The sequence below is a fragment of the Macrotis lagotis genome, chromosome 6 (genome assembly GCF_037893015.1).
Source record: "Macrotis lagotis isolate mMagLag1 chromosome 6, bilby.v1.9.chrom.fasta, whole genome shotgun sequence".
Classification (NCBI taxonomy): Eukaryota; Metazoa; Chordata; class Mammalia; order Peramelemorphia; family Peramelidae; genus Macrotis; species Macrotis lagotis.
Window position 1 is genome coordinate 150,443,687 of NC_133663.1, and position 20,690 is coordinate 150,464,376.

At 37.0% G+C, this 20,690-nt stretch overlaps 1 pseudogene; it reads right to left on the bottom strand.

Annotated features, from left to right (window-relative positions):
- Window positions 1-809: 809 nt before the first annotated feature.
- On the bottom strand, window positions 810-19,834 carry LOC141492251 (ataxin-3-like; annotated as a pseudogene).
- Window positions 19,835-20,690: the final 856 nt, after the last annotated feature.

The following is a 20,690-nucleotide window of genomic DNA, read 5'->3' on the forward strand; positions in this document are numbered from 1 at the left end:
AAAGGCCTGCTGTTCAATGTTAGTCCAAAGGAGGGGACCAGACCCAGATGTAGCTGAATATAAGGCCTTGGCTATCTCAGCAAAACCCAATAGCCAGAGCCTACAGTAACCTACCAGCCCTAAGAACTCCATAACCTGTTTCTTAGTGGTATGCACAGAAATGGATAGAATGGTTTTAATTCTCGAGTCAGATAGAGAGAATCGGCTACTGGCTAAGATGTAACCCAAGTAAGTTACTTGAGTGAGACAGATCTGGGCTTTCTTAGAGGAAACACGATAGCCCAGGGTCTGGAGGAGTTTTAAGAGGGAATGAGTGCCTGGTAGACAAAGGGATTCAGAGGGGGCTTCCAGAAGAAGATTGTCAACATATTGAGTCAAAGAATATGCAGGGTTGTTAGAGCAAAAAGTGGACAGGTCTTTGTGAAGGGCCTGATCAAACAAAGTGGGAGAGCTCTTGAAGCCTTGAGGCAGCCTAGTCCAGGTTAATTGGCCAGAGAAACCATGTTCTGGGTCTACCCAAGTGAAGGCAAACAGAGGCTGACTGGCAGGGGCCAGGGGGATAGAGAAGAATGCATGCTTCAGATCAAGCACAGCTTAGAAAATATGATTGGGAGGGAGCATACTCAAGAGGGTAAAGGAATTCGGAATTGTAGGGTGAATAGTCTCTACCTCTTTGTTTACTTCCCTGAGGTCTTGGATAGCCCGGTAATTAAAGAATCCAGGCTTTTTAATAGGGAGGAGGAGGGGTTTTCCAAATATATTGGCATGGAATTAATATGCTATTGTCCGAAGGTGGAAAATGTGAACTGTTATGCCGGTTCAGGTTGATCAGCTAAAGGATATTGTTTTATGGAGCCTGGGGAGGCAGTGGCCACTAAAGTTACTATCACAGGAGGGTAGTGTGAGGCCAGCCCAGGAGCATTAGACTCAGCACAAAGAAGAGGAAAGGAAGTTAGGAGATTGTGCCGGAATGAAGAGGTGGGCTGGATTGACCGAGCTGGAGCTTCGTTAAGCAAATATTCAGAGGAGAGGGGGTCAGTGACTAAAACATGCTGGGGCCAGTCCCCAGGGACAGTCAAAGTGGCTTCAGAATCTGAAAAAGAAGTCGTGGTTTGTAGTTTTCTCGGGAGATTGTGACCTAGAAGGGGGTAGGGTCAATATGGCATGACTAAAAGGGAATTAGTAACTATTCCTCTACTCAGATCCACAGAGCATTCAGAGGTCAATGTGCAGGAAATGACTTTGCCCTTGGGTCCCTTGATAGAAGACTTGTGGGGGAAATGGGGCCCTAATGATTGTTAAAGGACAGAGTGGGTGGCCCCTGTGTCTACAAGGAAATCTACAGGATACCCCTCAATATTCTGCCTCACCCTAGGTTCCATGAGGTTGAGGGGAAAGGAACCTGGGCCCCATCATGCTTTGAGGGAGAGGAGAGGGGTGGCTTTGGCTTTGGGACATTCATTTTTCCAGTACCCTATCTCCTTACAATAGGAACACTGATTCTTTCCTAAAGGTGGTCAGACACTTCAACCCCTCTGGGGGCCTGTGGGTTGATCTTTAAGAGCCGACACGACCATTTTTGCCACTTTCTTCCCTGTAGCATCAGTTGAGATTTCCCTGGTATTTAAAAACTTTCAGTGCTATCTCAATCAATTGTGACATATTCATTCCTTCAAATCCCTCCTGTTTTTGCAACTTCTTCCTAATATCTGGAAGAAAGAATATTAGTGTTGGGTCTGGCTGGTCTTATCCTCCCCAAGCTAGCTAGACAAACAAAACACAGATGTCTTACCTTCGCAGGTTTCTTCCTCCATACAGTTCCAAATCGCTGCTCACCAGGAGCAGGATGTATACTAGGCTTAAGAGTGCTGAGTACTGGGGCCCTGGGACTTCTTCAGGAGCTGGCTTCCCTAAAAGTCGTTACCCCTAAGCTTTTCGGGTCCTGCCTCTGTTGGCTGCAGAGGGTCTCCCCAGCAATGCATGATGCTGGGATCTTGCTGGAGCCTCCAAATGTTGTACCCAAAGAATGAGATGGAGACCAGAATTTGATAAGATTGTAGATCTTTATTCCTGGCGACTATCTGGGCATTGAGTACCCAAATCAGACAGTACTTGAGTGTTCAGGGGATAGGGTTTTTATAGTATTTTGAGGAGGAGGGGTCCTGAGAGCAATCAGGATACAGAAGCAAAGACAGCAGTTGTATATATTGTCCTGTCATAATGTTCCATATAGATAGGGGTGAGAAGGGGGTCAGGGTATTTTTGTAATGTTAGAACATATTTTCTGAGATGGAGGGAGTCAGGAATTCACAGACTTTCCACAGGTTTGACGGGGTGGAAATTACTTCCTTATGGTTCCAGCCACCTCTGTGGAAGAGGGAGGCATTCCTGGAATTTAACAGATACAGCAAGGCAATTAGGCTTACAAGGGTATTTTGTAAAGTTTTAGACAACTCATATACCATGACCCCAGGGTCAAGCATCTGGAGCCAGTCGAACTATACACTAATATCAATATTGCAAATTAATGGAATGTCTGTGACCCCAGAGTCAAGCCTTTGAGTCCTATCAGACTATCCACAAATATTGATATCATACTTCACTTTCACCTTTCCCTTTGCATCTTCTTCCTTCCCATCCTTCTGTTAGTTCTTCTTTTTTCCTTCTCTCCCCTTTCCTCTTTTAATTCTTGAAAGGTAAGATAAGGTTATTAACTTAACTGAGTCTGTGTATGCTAACTTTGATAAAATCTGATGAAAGTAACATTCAGGTGATTCTCATTTCCTCCCTTCCTCCCCCCTGTTTTAATAGATCCTATTGTACCTCTTTATGTAATGCGATTTACATCATCCATTCTCCTTCATCCTCCCATATCTTTACTATCACCCCCTTTTAAGGAGATATTGTTTTTAAATCATTCTATCAGAGTCATGGATAAGTAATGAGTGTCCAATACTTCTGGCTAAGTGTATTCTGTCTAATAGAAATATAATTCTCAAGAGTTATGCAAATCTTTGTCCTAGTTGGGGACAGAACCAGTTTCATCTTTTTGCATAGCAAATTTTTATTCTTTTTCCCTTTGTTTTTCCCTTTTCATATGTCTCTTGAGTCTCCTGTTTGAAGTACAAATTTTCTATTTAACTCTGATCTGTTCATCAGGAAAACTTGGAAGTCTCCTATTTCATTAAATGGCCATCTTTTCCCTGGAAGAGATGGCTCTGTTCTGCAGGATATTGAATTCTTGGCTGCATTTCAAGCTCCCCTACTCTTCAGAATATAACATTCTTTGCCATTCAGTCCCTTAATGTTGATGCAGCTATCAACAGTAATGCTTTCTTAGCTCCTTGGAATTTAAATTGCTTCTTTCTGGCTGCTTGTAGGATTTTCTTTTATCTGATAGGTCTGGAAACTGGCCAAAATTTTCCTTGATCCTTTCATATTTTAATCCCATTCAGGAGGGGACTGGTATATCCATTCAATAACTATTTTGCCCTCTAGTTCCCTGCTATAAGGGGTATTATCCATCACTATAGTATCAAGTCCAGGCTTTGTTTTCCTCAATGTTTTCAGGAAGCACAATGATTCTTAAGTTGACTTTCCTGGATATGTTCTCTAGAGCAGTACATTTGTCAATGAGGTATTTGATGTTTTATTCTATTTTTTTTTATTTTTTTGTTTTAAGAGATATTTGTCTCATGAAGTCATTTGTGTCAACAAATATCTTTTTTTAGATTTTTGCAAGGCAAATGGTGTTACGTAGCTTGCCTAAGGCCACATAGCTAGGTAATTATTAAGTGTCTGAGGCTGGATTTGAACTCAGGTTCTCCTGACTCCAGGGCCGGTACTAGATCCACTGTGCCACCTAGCCACCCTGATACCTTTCTTTTTTAAGAGAATTTTCTTAATTTACCTTTTGCAACTCCTTTTTCAAATGTTCAATTCTATTTTTGAAGGAGTTTTCCATTTGCCCCATTTAGGTTTTAACAGAATTATTTTCTAATTGCATTTGTCCAATTGTATTGTCCAAGGATTTGTTTCTTTTTTCAAGGTGTTAATTTTTTCTTGAGTTTCTTTTCCCTATTTTCCCAATTGATTTTTAATCTCTTTCCTAATTTCTTCTAAGAAGTCTTTCTGGGCTGGAGAACAATTCTCCTCAGAAGGTCTAGATCTCTCTCTGAGTTAAGAACTTTGGCTTCAAGGTAGTTTTCTATGGACCCTCCTTCCAATGGCTTTTCTTCATTTTCATAGGATCTGGTGTTGGGGAAGTGGCTGGTTCACAAACCTTTGGTGTAGAGATCCCTAGAAGTTTTTTTCACTCCTTTTAGAAACTCCAAGTGGGCTGGCCAGTAGGGGCAGTTATTTACTTTATTTTCTTTTTTTTAGGTTTTTTTTTTTGCAAGGCAAATGGGGTTAAGTGGCTTGCCCAAGGTCACACAGCTAGGTAATTATTAAGTGTCTGAGACCAGATATGAACCCAGGTACTTCTGACTCCAGGGCTGGTGCTTTATCCACTGGATCACCTAGCCCCCCAGTTATTTACTTTTTCTACAGTGTCTGTTACCTTGATTTGTGGCCCACTCCCAAGCCTGTAGGAGGGGGTGGAGGCCACAATAATGGTTATCCTTGAATAATGTGCAATGGGCCCTCAGGCTAGATAGTTAATCTCCTTATTCTACTGAGAAAGATCTGCTGCCTATGCCTGAGCCTGAGGGGTTGGGGAGGGGACTTTTACTGTGTTGTTCTGGGAAGAGGATTCTGTTAAAAAAAATGAGGACTATGATTCTTGTCCTCTAGACTAGTGGAGTTGAGTGGATTGAAGTCCAGTTGCACTGTGCAACTCTCCAACCCTCTGTGCTTGAATTCCCACTCTAGTCCTACTGAAGCTCCCCCATCTGCCACTCACAGGGTCAAAGACTCAACTGTTGTTTTTGCCTTGGACCTCGGGCCTCAACCTGGCACCCCTCTTCTGACTCTCTACTCCCTGCCTCAGCTCACATATGCTCCTTGAGACAGACCTTGTTGGGAGATAGACTTCTTCTAGCTTAATTTTCTCTGTTTTGCAGATCAAAATTGTGTTAAGAGACTTGATTCATATTCATGTTGTGAGAAAGCCAAGCAATTTTAGCACAGTGCCTCATTTCCCTCCATCTTGGGCAGAAGAGAAAACTTTGGGAGGCCAGTAAACTATTTTTTTGTCTTTTGACTCTATCATATTAGATTTATGCTAGTTATGAAATAAAAGATAGTTGATGAGAGGCTGAAAGGCAGCTCCAGGATAATAATTTTCTTGATCATATTAGCCTACAATATAAATACAATAAATATTGAGGCTTCATGATCTCTTATGTCTTCTTAATATGGAATGAGAATTGGATTCATGTGTAGTTTAGGGGTGATTTATTCATGTATGCAGCTATTGCAGTTAATACTATTTTATTATCTTAGATATTAACATCACTACTTCATTATGTATAACAATTCTTTGACCTTGCATTGTAGTATTGTAATATTTGTAACTTGCATTTTTACCGGCTTGTATTATTTTGGGCTTTCAAGAAATTTATTTTACAAACTTTTATTTTAACAAAAAGATCTTCAGGTAAAAAAACAAACTACTCCAGTTTTCAAAAATATATCAATGTTCTGGATATGTATATATATATATATATATCTATATATATATATATATATATGTATATATATGTATATATATGTATGTACATGTGTACATATATACATGTATATATCATTATTATTATTAGGAACATTATTGAATAGTTTACCTTTATTTGAAGTTTTTATAATTCATACCATTATATGAATATGTTTTTATATTTAACTCAACTTTGCAAGTTTTTCCTCATTATATCATCTTTACTAAAGTTTGTATGTGACAAAAATGTAGAAATGCAGCTCATCTAAGGAAATAAATTTATAGAAAGACTTTTAAAAGTTTTTAAAAGTAATTTTCTACCCTTCTAAATGAGAATGCAAAGGTGAAATTTTTATCAGGAAGAACCATTGTTCTAAAAATATCTTATAACTTTGCTTTTGTTCAGGAGACCAACTTAACAGTTTAGAATTTAAAGCTGCAAAGATCTCCAGAGACTACATATTCTAACATTATTTGTTTCTTTTAATTATGACCATAATGAAGCCATTATGGATTCAGTGATTTACCCAAGATTGCATAGAAATTTAGTGACCTGGTTCTTGAAGACATCTTGTACTGAATCCAGGGCTGTTTCCTTTTTTGAAAATGCTTTCTGGTTGGGGTGAGGTTAAGTCAATATGGCAGCATAAAGGCAGAATTTCCCTAGAACTCTGATCCCCCAACCCCCCCCCCAAAGTCAAAGGATGGCTCTAGCCAAAATTCAGAAGGGCAGAACCCAGAGAAAGACTGAGTGATACATTTTCACAGTCCAAGATAACTCTGAAATTCCATGGGATAGGTATATTTCACCAGGAGTGGGGTTTAGAAAAACAGCCTCCGCACAGTGCAGTTCAGTCCAGCCCAGAGCAGAAATTCCCCACAACAGCTTGAAGGGGTGGGAAGAGGAATCTGTTGCACCTGATTGACTGTGGAGTGAGGAGCATGACTGCAGAATATGCAGCAAGAATTGGGAGAAAGCAGTCTGCACCAACTGAAATGGTAACAGAAGTCTGCAGAGCTTTCTCTATTCTCCCTGGGGTAGTACTCTGCTGTTTGCCTACACTCACATATTGCAGTTTGAGGTTCCATACTATATAACCAAGCTGGATCTCTCCTTTACCCCCAGGGCAGAGAGAAGTATGGGGACCATCTACATATCAAATCACAGACTAAAGAGCATAAGACCTTGGAGGAATTAAGGTCCCAGTGCAGTGTCCCCCTACAAAAAACAACCCCAAAGCCTTAGAAGTGCTGTAATTAGTCTTGGGGTGAGGAAATGAGTAAACAACAAAAAAAAAAAAAGAAGAATTTGACTATAGGGAATTAATTTAGTCAAAACACATACTCAGATGATGATAAAATTAAAGCTTTCATATCCAAAAACTCCAAGAGAAAAAGTAAATGGGCTCAGACTATGGATGAGCTAAAAAAATAAAAACTTTGAAAAGCAATTAAGGGAGTGGGAAGAAAAATTGAGAGCGATGCAGAAAAATCATGAAAACCAAATCAAAAGCTTACTGAAAGATATAAAAAAATACTGAAGAAAATAATATGTTAAAAACCAGTTTAGGCCTAATGGAAATAGCAAAACAAAAGGCAAATGGGAAGAAGAATGCCTTAAAAAGCAGAATTGGCCAGCTGGAAAAGGAGATAAAAAAGCCCTCTGAAGAAAATAATTCTTTGAAATGTAAAATGGAACTAAAGGAACCTGATGACCTTGCAAGAAATCAGGAAGACATAAAACTCTTCCATAAAAGTCTAAAATTAGAAGAAAATGTGAAATATCTCATTGGAAAAGCAAAAGACCTTGAAAAAAGATCTAGAAGAAATAATTTGAAAATGGTTGGACTTTCTGAAAGCCACGACCAGGAGAAGAGCCTAGACTTCATCTTTCAAGAAATAATACAGCAAAATTGCCCTGAGATCCTAGAAGCAGAGGGTAAAATAGAAATCCAGAGAATTCAATGGTCACCTGCTGAAAGAGATCCCAAAAGAAAAACTTCCAGGAATATTATAGCCAAATTCCAAAACTCCCAAATCAAAGAGAAAATTCTAAAAGCTACCAGAAACAGACAATTCAACTACCAAGGGTCCATAGTCAGGATTACACCTGATCTGGCAGTATCTACTTTAAGGGCTCGCAGGGATTGGAATATGATATTCCAGAAGGCAAAAGATTATGGTTTACAAAAGAGAATCAACTGAACAATCTCTTTCAGAGGGAAAAATGGATTTTCAGTGAAATAGGGGACTTTCAAACTTTCCTATTGAGACAATCAGAGCTGAACAGAAAGTTTGATCTCCAAGTACAGGATTCTTGTGAACCATAGAGGGAGTGGAAGAGACAGACTAACTATGAGAAACTTGATGATGTTGCACTGTTTGTATTCCTGCATGGGAAGTAGATATTGATAACTCATATGACCTTTCTCATTTATAAGAGCTGTAAGAAGGAGCATATATAGACAGGACTTAGGAAGGAGCGGTATATAATGGTATGATGTGGTAAAGGAATGGAGTCAATGGGTGATGGGGAAAAGTACTGGGAGGAAAGAAAAGGAGATGAAGAAAAATCTGAGAGATTCCACATAAGAGTCAAGAAAAAGCTTTTTTAATGGAGTGGAGGTGGTGGAAGGCAAGGGGGAATGAGTGAGCCTTCTTTCTCATCAGAAATGACTCAAGGAGGAAATGACATACACACTTAATAGGGTGGGAAAATCTATCTTGCCCTGGAGAAGGATGGGAGGAAAGGGATAGGATGAGGGGGTATGGGGGGGGGGGGAGGGTAGGAGGTAATAAGTGATAGAAGAGAGGGAAGATTGCGGGAGAGGCTACTCAGATTCAACACACTGTTGGACAGGGCCAGGTTGAAAGGAGAGAGAATAGAATAAATGAGTTTGGGGCAAAATAGAGTGGAGGTACAGCTAGTAATAGCAACTGAGGGAAAATATTGAAGCTACTTCTCTGATGGATTTATGATTTAGAAAGCAACTCACGCCAGAGACAGAGCCATTGAAAATAAACACAGAATGAAGTACAATTTTTTCTCTCTGTCTCTATTCTTGAGGTTTCTCATCTTCTTGGGAGGGGAGAAGGTATATGTTTATTCTCATGTTTGCTCTTAGAACATTCAATTTACATCAATGTAGGGCATGAAAACAATGAAGAGACTGTCAGACAGCCTTCTGTGTGGGGGGAGGGAAAGGGTGGGGATTGTAGAATTCAGAACCTTGCAAAAAATGAAGGGTACATATTACCATTGTATATAATTAGAAAACAAATAAAATGTTAATTTGATAAAAAATAAAAATATAAAATGTTTTCTGTTAGAATCAGAAAGAGTAAAAGTGTCCCTGAATATGTGAAAAATGATATATCAAATAAAACTAAATAATTAGAATGGAAAGGTTTTTTTCAAGATTTTAAAATTGTGTTACAAATAATATGTCTAAATAAAACATATAGGCAATTCAGTTGTTAAATTATAGAATGTATTTTTGAATTATACGTTTTTCAAACTTAATTGGAATTTTACTGATTATCTACTTCATACTGTTCTTTTTTTTCATACTAATATGGAAACAGGCTAAAAACAGATGAAAATATGGAGACTCATGTATATATAAGATTTGGAAGGTTAACTCAGAAATCATGCAGTCCAATCTTTAATTTGACTTTTGCCTTCTACAAAGCATAGACATTTCTACTTCTACATAATTAACCATTATTAAATATTTCTATTTGAAAGGAATCAGACCTCTTCTTTTGAAAAGAAACTATCCAAGTAGTATATATCCATTCCGTTTTTGAATACATTTAAGCCTGAGTTCTTTGTTACATAGAATCAGAATCTATATGGACAAATTTTGGTCAGAAAATTGTCCTTCTGCTCTCTTTATTGAAGTTAAATGAATTTAATATCTAATATATGGAAGTCCTTCAAATATTTAAAACCTGTGTTCATATACTCCCTAAATATTCAATGCTAATGATATTCTTACATTCTTTAATTGAAATTCATTTGATACCATTTTAAGAATTGCATATTATAACAAAGTTAGGTCATGACATGGAGAAGGGAAGGAGAAAAAAATCCACATATAATTAACTGCTACTTATGTGCAAATAACTTTGCAAACATTATTTCATTTTATTCTTGCACGCCTGGGAGTAGGTGCTATAATTTTCCTTAAATCACAATGGAGTAAATTTAGACAAAGAGAAGATATTATATATACTCAGTGCTCATGTAGGCAATAAGATTATGATGCTAGATATGAACTCAGGTGTTCCTGAATCAAGTGGCTACAACCTATTACCTGAATAAATTACCTGAATAAATCTCTCATTTCTAAATCCAACATTATTCATCTTGTACAATTAATAGGTTAGGAGTTAAGATATATTTTATTAAGTCAGGGAATCCCTGGGTTCATAACAGTATTTTATCAGTGCAGGACAGCAATTTTTTTTTGTAATTTATAGCCTTAGAAAGCTGAATAGGTTACTTGCTAAAGAAAATATAGCCAGTAGGAGCTAAAGTGAAGATCTTAAACCAAATTTTGTGAAGTTTGATGTTGGTTCTCAATCCACAATTTCTTCTTGCCATTCTAATAATAAATCAAGAGGAAACACATTAGTTAAGTGTGAGAAATGTATGGTGTTGGTCTTCAAAGAGTATGCAAGGGAGCCCTTAGGGAATCCATTACAAAGTGGGAATGGCCTAGACAATTACAAGACTGGAAGAGTTTTCCTAATCCCATTCCAGGGATACCAAACCCCAAAACTGTTCTCAACCTGTCAAGAGTGACCTAGAGAGCTTGACCTAATGCTACTGAGTTTGCGCAATTAGGTAATTGAATATTAACCCACATACCCCCTGTGACATTGGGGTTCTTTAGCATATCATGTGTCATATGATGTGGGGAGGATCAAATTAGGGGCATGTCATGGAATGGATGGACCTCTTAGATTGTAACTCAAACTCTGAGAGCCTATGAACATCCAAGAGGGAGGGGAAAGAGTTTCTGAAGATCAAAAATTACCTGACTTTGAAGACTAATTCATGCTTCACGTCTAGGTGAAATCCCTTACCTTGTAAGGTGTATCTTGCAAGGTTTGTGAATAAAATATACAATTTTCTCTCACTCTAGCAGGTTTTCCTTTTCATTCATTTATAAAAATTTGGGGGATCTTTCGGGATCTTCAGAACCCCTCAAGGAAGACCCAGAAGTGACTGGGGGAGGGAGCACTCTTAGCTTGATTTCAAGCCAGATCCTCATTTCTTTTCTGGGCTTCCCTCGGGTGGATCTCTGAACAGACCTAAAACCCTGCCATTGATGGAGAGTGTGAGGGAAATTTGTGGAAATGACCCAGAAATGTAGGGAAACTTCGGTTTTTATTTTCCAAGGATGATTCTAGACAATTCCAGGAAAGGAAGTCCAAGATGGGAAGCCAGGGGTTGAAAAGGTGCCACAGGGAGGGGAGGAAGAGACACCCCCCCCCCATTCAATACCCAAGGAGAGGACTTTGGGTGGGAAAGATGGGACAAGGAGAATGCTGTCCAAGGTAAAGAGAAAAGTAAGTTCATCAGATACTGCTATTCTGAATGGCCACAAATCCCCATCCATGGACATTCTGTCTGGTGGCCCAAGGTTTGGGTCTGATGAACAGTGAACCATAAGGTACCTTTAAATAAAGAGGAGGTGGAATATATAGCATGCTGGATAATTGGGGAATGCTAAATTATTTCCAAGCAAGTTAGAAGAAGATAAAAAATTTAGGTGGGGTCCTCTGGCTGCTCCTAGAGAGGAGGAGACTATCAAAGGGACCCAAGAGGAAAGGGAAAGTCTGGAGAGAGGACAAAAAGAAATGTTTTCTAAATTTAGGAAACCAATTGGATCCAATGCTGTGTGAGTGAGTTTGAATGTTCTCGCGGGAGTGGGTGTATTTGTTCTATGTCCTGTCTTGTTTACGTGTCTGTATTATGCATTTCTGGGTCTGAGGACCCAGCTTAAGTTTTAAAAGAGGTATAGCTGGATGTTGGGCCCAGGAGTTTCAGAAGGTGGGGGAGAATAAAGTAGTGTTCAGTGGCCCCCAAGTGGAAATCAGCCCTTCCCTGACAGAGCTTGTGATATCTGTTCAAGGTATGTAGAGTTATGTAAGGGAGGGGGATTCGTAAATAGAAAAAAAACTGTGCTTTGGGGAGAGTTTAGAAGAGTATAAGAGAAGAGAGAAACTTTAGGGGAAAGATTGAGAAGTTCTAGGAGGGAAGATATTTTTTTTTACATTTATGAGTGTCTGAGAAAGATCCCATGCTTTCTTCCTGGGTAGGGGGAAAGGGTGGTGGCTTGGACACAGTGGTGGTCTTGATCCCATCTGCCATCTGGTTAAGACTTGAACCCTAGACTTGAGTCTACCTAAGTGCCACACCCACCCATGGAGGGAGGGGGAAATAGACAGGAGAGCTCAAGAGCTTAAGCTTAAAGGGAAAGATCCCTCCACAGGTGGGATGTGTGATTTGAATGATAAAATCTTTATAAGATCCAGGCATTAAGAGACACCTTTATTGTAAGGAAATCATGTTTAATGAATATCTGCTGGCCACATGGCCTGAGTGATGACTCACATTGTTTTTAAAGTTTCTGGAATAGAGTTTTGGAAAGCACACTGATGGGTTTAAAAGAGGGATACTAGTGTTTTAATTTGTACAGAATGGGAGGAATGGGAGGCATTAAATAACTTAGATTGTTATATAAGTTAGGGATTAAACTGTTTTAACACTATTGTAACTTTTGCAAGACGTTATGTGGTTTGGGATTTTAAACTCAATTGTAACACCTTTGGCTTAAAGAAAAGTGGTACTGGGTTAACTAAGAAGAGAAATACCTAGGTTATCAAGGAAGTTTACTGATTTATTTTGAGAAAAGCTCTAAGTGGTTTTAATGTTAAGTTTAATAATGCTAACAATTGTATTTTTATTTTGGATAGAGCTTTTGGAATGTGAATGCTGGATTTCCTGTATAAGATACTCTAAAGTTTTTATCAAACTAAACTGTTGGGAAGTTAGTTGAGTTTTAATTACATTGGGGTTTTAAAAGTGTCATATGTATGAGATTGGATTCTGAGAATTTGTTTAAAAGACAAAAGTATAAAGAACATGGGATATTCATTTTGCTCTTGTTCTAAGGGAAATGAGATGTTTAAATAAGAATCTTAATGTTTAATGTATATTAACAATTCACGTCTAATTTTAAAGAAGTCATGAATGTAGACTTCTCTCTTTGTTAACTGCAGAGAGCTGATGCGGGCTCTGAACAAATTGCAATTGTGGGTCCTATTGGAACGTAACTTATTGATGAATAAGTTGTGTTTCTCAGTTATGTGATTCTTTTGCAACCACAAGGAGATTATATTTGCAATATTTAGTTATCTATTGTGGATATGTTATTTAAATACTGTAATGTTAAAGCCCGGGATAAATTTGATTGCTTTGAACGGCAATAAGGAAAATATGAAAAAATATGAACCTTTCTGGGATAGATCTGTGCATTCATGAATAATTTAATAATGGAGGAATTGCTTTGTACAATCTTGTAATTTATGTGTTACTTTGTTACTCTTATTGCTGTTCTGTTATAATGAAATTAATAACGCATGTCGAACATTTAAAGCTCCCTAAGATGTGTGAACGGTTTTATAGAATTCTGAAAAGTAGTTTGTATGTTAGAGGGCAGCCAGGTGGCTCAGTGGATAGAGCACCAGCCTTGGAGTCAGGAGACCTGGGTTCAGGTCAGGCCTCAGATACTTGGTGATTGTTTAGCTATGTGACCTTGGACAAGTCACTTAAACCAATTGCCTTGGGAAAAATAACCACTTGTATGTTGAGGATGGCTAGTAGGAAAACAAGTTTACATATAGAAGTTTCTAGCTATGTATGTAAATTGGGAATATTTTGGATCTATATATGTATATTCCAAAGCAGTGGTTGTTTGCTTTGAAGTCAATGCATTATATAATTTAGGAAAGAGAAACACAAGATAATTTGATGTTTCTCTGTGCAATCTCCTGGACAAATGAGTCATTTATTTGTTATAAGATACAATAAGCTAAAGGATGTTTCTCTAGCCAAGGGGAATCTGATATGCCATCTTTACATAGAGATGGAGTAGATATGATTTCACACAAAGGGATATCTTTAGTAAGAAGTAGGAGACAGGCCTGTAGGGCCAATCATAGTTAGAATACCAGTTTTTAGGCAAAGACGCAGGGAGGATAATCAAGCTTTGGGTAGGGGTTCCACTAATGGGGACTACATTAAGATTATAATTGGAACTTAGTGAATTGAATTCACTGGAAGTTCTAATTAGGTAAAACAGCTATTTTAAATCACAGGACTTTTAATTTTCTCTTATGTCAGATACCAGGATGGACAACAAAAAGAAATGCTACTGGGAAAATGTCATGTTCTTGGAGCCAAGGAAGCCAATGGGCCAAGGATGTCAGGTGACAGGGATGGGAAGCCAAAGGGGTGGCTTTGCAATATGGCTGAGGTTGGACCCCTTTGACTTGATTTCCTAAAATGACATTTGGATAATATCTCACCTGGATAAATAAATCTGACCTAAGACATTTGACTTACCCATGTAACTTCTGCCTGGACACTGACATTTCAATATTCATAAAGGAAATTTCCTTTAATGTCCTGGAAAGTTTTAAGTAAATTAGATCTAATAGCCAGAGATGGTTGAGATATCTGGCTCTGAAACCTGCTATCAGCTACATGTTAAGATAGGATATAAGTTTCCTTAGTTTTTGTATTAGAGGGGATATTTAGGTAAGAAGAATGGGAAATTCTTAGGATAATTACAGTTTCAAGTTCTAGTTTGAGGAAATGAGTTTGAATTAGCTAAGTATACCAGGAAAAGGAAAATATAGGAAAATTTAGGGAAAAAGTTCATTTTGATTAAGGATGTCATTTAAGAATCATTATTGTAATGAGAGCAAAGGTTAAAATTGTTTTATTTTAAGTTAGATGCTGGGTACTTTTAGAACAAAGACATACTGTTGAATGTCTGTGAATGGAGCAAACTCCCAATGAGAATGATCACATTGACTCAAGCTTGTGAGTTTGGTCATGTTGTAAAATACTAATAAATATGTATATATATATATATATATATATATATATATATATATATATATATATATATGTTCAGGACTGCCCAACTTAAGAGATAGGTGGCCTCAGACTTATGTGAGATTAATGATGGTGCCTGGATCCCTTGTAAAGATGCACAAAGTTGGGCATTTGTTAAAGGAAACTGATTATGAGTCAGTATGTACTTACATGGAAAGTGCTGAAATGGCCATTTGCAAGAAAGATAATTTAAGGAACATCATTAGGTATATTAGCTATTCTAGGGGTGGGATCCAATGGCACAAAATCAGGAATTTAGTTTGGATTTTGGAGCCAAGAGGACCTTTCTAAAGACATTGGTATAAAAACTTGCAGTGGAAGGAAGTACAGCAACTTTGGAAATGTACCTATTATCATGATGATTATATGACCTATTTAAGAGGGCCCCTTGGAAATAAAGAGGAGGTACAGTATTATCCATTTGTTGAAAACTATACCTGGAAGACCAACTAGTACTAGAGGGACATTATTGTATTTGTAGGACTACTGCCTAGACCCAGTTGTCCAAAGAGATGCTCAAGGAGTTATTTAGATTAAAGGGCCTACTACCTCAGAACAGGGTGGGAGTTAGGGCTATGGAACTCAAATTTATATCCTGAATAAGCTATTCAGACTCCAAGCTATACTTGAAATAATTCTCAAACAGCTAGGGTCTTAGACTTGCTGGCTTCCCAAGCCAATCAAACAAGAGAGGCAAGTATTCAACATATATTGATACTAGACTACCTGTTGGCCAAGGAAGGAGGAGGCTGTGGTAAATTGAACTTGTCAAGCTGCTGCCTAAGTATAGATGACAATGGGCAGGTGATAAAGAAGATAACCAGAGATATTAGAAAGTTGACTCATGTTCCAGTCTAAATGTGGACAAGCCCATTCAGTACCTCTGGAATGAATTGGTTTACTAGTTCATGGTGGAAACAGTTACTGGGTATCTTACTAGTGGCCCTATAGTGGAATAATCCTATTAGCCATGTGTGTCTCCCATGTATGATTGAGTTAATAACTCAAATAGTACAAGATTTTATCAGCAAATTAGGACTGGTGTATGACTCTAATAAAGAAGAGGTAAAGATATTGATAGGGAAAGTCATAGTCCTAACAAGGATGAGGATTGTGAGTTCCTTTGAGGAAGACACTGCTGTTGAAGTATGAAGACCAAGTTGTTATTAAAAAGAAAAGGGGGGAGTTTTGAGAAATGTAGGGTCTTCACAGGGTGTGGAGGGGAGCCCTTAGGGAATTCATTACAAAGGGGAAATGGCCCAGACAATCACAAGACTGGAAGAGTTTTCCTAATTCCATTCCAGGGATACCAAACCCCAAACCAGTTCTCAGCTGGTCAAGAGTGACCTAGATATCTTGAGCAAATGCTGAATTTGCACAATTAGGTAATTGAATGTTAACCCACACAACCCTGTGATGATTGGGGTTCTTTAGCATATCATGTGTCATATGATGTGGGGGGGGGTCAAATTAGGAGCATGTCATGGAATGTGTGGACCTCTTAGATTGTAACTCAAACTATGAGAGCCTATGAACATCTAAGAGGGAGGGGAAAGAGTTTCTGAAATCCATAATTTACCTGACTTTGAAGACTAATTCACGCTTCATGTCTAGATTAAGTACCCATACCTTGTAAGGTATATCTTGCAAGGTTTGTGAATAAAATGTACAATTTTCTTTACTATAGCAGGTTTTTCTTTTCATTCATTTATAACATTAAGTTTATGCAATTATCACCTTTAAAAATATGTCATTAAAATTTATGAAAATAAGTTTTGTCAAATATGTATATCAACATTATATATGCAGATAATATATTTTGTGGTAATATCATTCTCATTCTAATCCTATTAAATGCATGACTTACAAATTGATGCACCTAAATCTATAAAAATAGATTTTACATGGAGGAGTGCATAGAGGACTGGACTTGGGGTCAGGAGTACCTGAGTTCAAATCTGGCCTCAGATGCTAATAATTACCTAACCATGTGGCCTTGGGCAAGCCACTTAACCCCATTGCCTTGCAAAAACTGAAAAAAAAATATCTTATGGAAAATATTATCTGCCTCTTCAATATACAAATGAGGAAATCAATAGTGATTTTAATTTATTTTATGTTTATGTTATATAAAGTAATAGAGTTGAGTGAATTGACCAATGTCACCTGGCTAGGCAATTATTAAGGGAGTGAGGTGACATTTGAACGCAGGTACTCCTGACTCCAGGGCTAGTGCTCTATCCACTGTGCCATGTAGTTGCCACAATCAATAGTGATTGTGAGAATTTTTTCTTATTTAGCAGTATACCAAGAGAATAATTTTGTAATAATAGGAATCTAACATAGTAAAATTGAAGAAATATTTAGCATATTTAAGTTGACCTTGTGATTTCATTGGTAGATAAAATTTATATATCAATAAACTCCTTTTGCATATATAGATAACTTTCTTCTCTCAAAGGATTTCCCCAGTATCACACTTTTACATTATATATTGTGCTTTATTACCATCATACAAATTCACAATTTTTCAGTAAATTACATAATTTAATTTTATTTCCTGCCAATTTTCAGATTTATCAGTAGGGAAAAGGAAATGCACATGTGTTCTACCATTTGGAAATAGTATTGTATAAAGATTAAGTAACCTGACAATCACAGAAGTTTGACTTTGTCAATAATGGAGTTAAGTGGGTTGGATTCTTATCTATAAGTATTATATGTATTAATGGAAGAATGAGATAAGTTATTTGAATATTATAATTTAAATGTAGTTTACAATATCCTACTGAACTATTATCCCTAATCTTATGCAACACAATGTTCAGTTCTTGTGTGGTTAGCTATCCAGAATAGGCAGAGCATTTCAGAAAGCATTGAAGATATTATCGATCCTGTCTTGTACAAGTTTTCTTTGTTTTTGGGAAAGTAGGGACCATTTATTTTACTATCTCATTTTTAGGGAAACTGGTTAAGTAAAATATCTCACTATCAATGTTTAATGGTATTTACTCTAGAGTCTGTGATCTTAAAGATGTTTCAAAACTAAAGTTTTGATGGAATAATTTGACCTGAGAATTCAAAATCACACTTCACAATTTTTCTTAATCACATGGTATAAAATTAATAATTTCTATAAACCCCAAATCTATTTATGATAAAAGTTGTACTTAGGTTTTTTTTATTTTTCCCCATTACATAAATTAGATTGCTTTCAACATTAATCCTTTTTCGAACTTCTGAGATCCACATTTTTCTGCAGCCCATTCTTCCCTCCTCTCTCTACATGGCAGCAAACATTCTGTTATAGGTTGTATATGTTCAATAATCCTTAACATATTTCCGTATTAAGTGTGCTGTGAAAGAACAGTTAGAAGTAAGGCAAAAAGGAAAATCATGAGGGAGAAATAAACAATAAAAAAGAAGTTTTACAAAGTAAACATAATGGGGGCAGCTAGGTGGTGCAGTGGATAGAACACTGGCCTTGGAGTCAGGAGTACCTGGTTTCAAATCCGCCCTCAGACACTTAATAATTACCTAGCCTTGTGGCCTTGCACAAGCCACCGAACTCCATTGTCTTGAAAAATCTAAAAAAAAAAAAATAAAATAGAATAAAAAGTAAACATAGTATGCTTGCTCAGTAATCAGACTCCCTAGTTTTCTTTGGATGTTGATTCCATAATAAGTCTCTCACAGTTGCCCTTGATCACCGGACTGCTGAAGAGAAACTGCATCATTTATGGTTGATCATCTCACAAAGTTGCTGTTAATGTATACGATGTTCTCCTGATTTGATCACTTCACTCAGCATCATTTCATGCAAGTATTGCCAGACTTTTCCAAAGTCCATTCCTTAAAATTTCTAACAAATATTAGTTATGAAAATTGTTTCCTAGCTTTCTGCATTCCATGTAATTATGGTTGCGTTGGTGTATTCTGTGAAAAAAAAAAAAAAAAACTTTTGTTGCCCTCAATCCTATCTTGCCCCTCTTGTTTCTTTTCTTTTTGTTTTCCTCTTACTCGGTGGTTTGCTTTTTCTTTCTTTTTTTGTTTATAGTCACATTGAAAAAACTCACAAAACACATTTTAAATATGCAATTTTAATTTTTATCGACTACTTTACTTTTAAAAAGTAAGCTTCTCTTCTTATTCTTCAGAATTAAGAGATACTAATAAATTTGTAGATGATGAATGTGGACTTTCTCTTGATATATTTGTTGAACCCCCTTGCATACTAACTTCAATTATTCTTTGCAGATCTGCTTCTTTATCTTTCATATCAATTTCCTGTTGACTTAGTGCTGCAGCTCTTTGTAAATTCCCATCAATTTTATCTAACATTCCTCTTCCATCATATGAATGACTTAATTCTAAAGATTGCTCTAGGTCTGTTTTCTGCATGCTTTGATCTTTTAGTTGAGCTAAATCTTCTCCAATGAATTTTTATGCATCTGCAGGAGTTGATCAACTTGATAATTTGGTAAGTCACTTTTAACAACAAATATGGATTAACCGTCATGTTATAACTGACCCAAGAAAAGTGGAAGGTAAACTTCTTATATTAATTCTAGACCCTTAAGGAGAGAGTTTAGGTTAAACCACTATTGTCCTAATTTGCAAACTGTAAACCAAAGTTCCTTATAATTGCATATAAATGATCTTTTGTTTCTATGATTGACCCTGAGCTTCTGATACTCTGGGTTGTTGAAGAGGATTAACTCTAAACCACAAACTTTCACAACATTGCTTTTAGCTGGAATAGAGAAAAAAATCAATGACATCCATATTTTCTGAATGTTGTTGTAAAAATCATTGATAGTCTTCACTAACGATGCTTCCCTCTCCCAGATTTACCCACTCTTCTTCATCTAGATAAAGAACAATAGAGGATAAATCCACAGAGCTAAAATATCTCCCTTGCAATGATCATTCAGACAATGTTGACAACACATTTAGCCTTCCTGTTTCTAGTGGAACTCCATGGTTATTTGTCTGTGTCAAGACTCCTACATTGAATCACTTCGTGCATGCCCACCCCACTTGTACCCCCCTCCAACTCTGTCCCCATCCCCCAGAGATTTACTATTGACTATTGCTTGCTTCAAATTTTCCTCTCTCCTGTTCCCTTCTACTTCCCTGGAGGGTAGGATAAATCTGAACCCTAAGCAGAAATATATAACATTCCCTCTTTTGAATTGAATCTGTGACAGTAAGATTTACTTTGTCTTTGCATTCTCCCTTTTTTCCTTCTATTATAACAGATCCTTTGTTTTTAATTTTATTTTTCCAATAACATTGACATTAACTTATCAGTATTCATCCATTTGCATGGATGAATTTTGTGAGTTTCACTTTTTTTTCTACCATATTCCCTTCCCTCTACTCTCTGCATGGTGGCATCTGGTATAACTTATCCATGCAACAACCATATTCAACATATTTACATATTATTATTACTGTTGTGAAAGAAGAATTTGAACTAAGAGTAAAGAAAAATGTGAATATAAAAAGAAATAGAAAGAAGACATTTTCAAAAGTAAGTCTAATATACTTTGCTCTGCATTCATTTTCCATATATTTAATTTTGGCATCAACATTCATTAGGAAAATTGATCAATATTTTTATTTTTGTTATTGACTTTTTCTGCTTCAGGTAGTGATGCCCTATTTATGTCATAGAAGGTATTGGAAGTCATTCTTTGTAGAGGGCCAGCTCCTGGGAGTGATTTACACATATTCTTGGTTATCTTTTCCATCAGAATTACATATGCATTCTTGCTCATTATATGGATTTGTTTATTGTCCAGTGAACCCTGACTTGAGATAATCTGTGGAGGT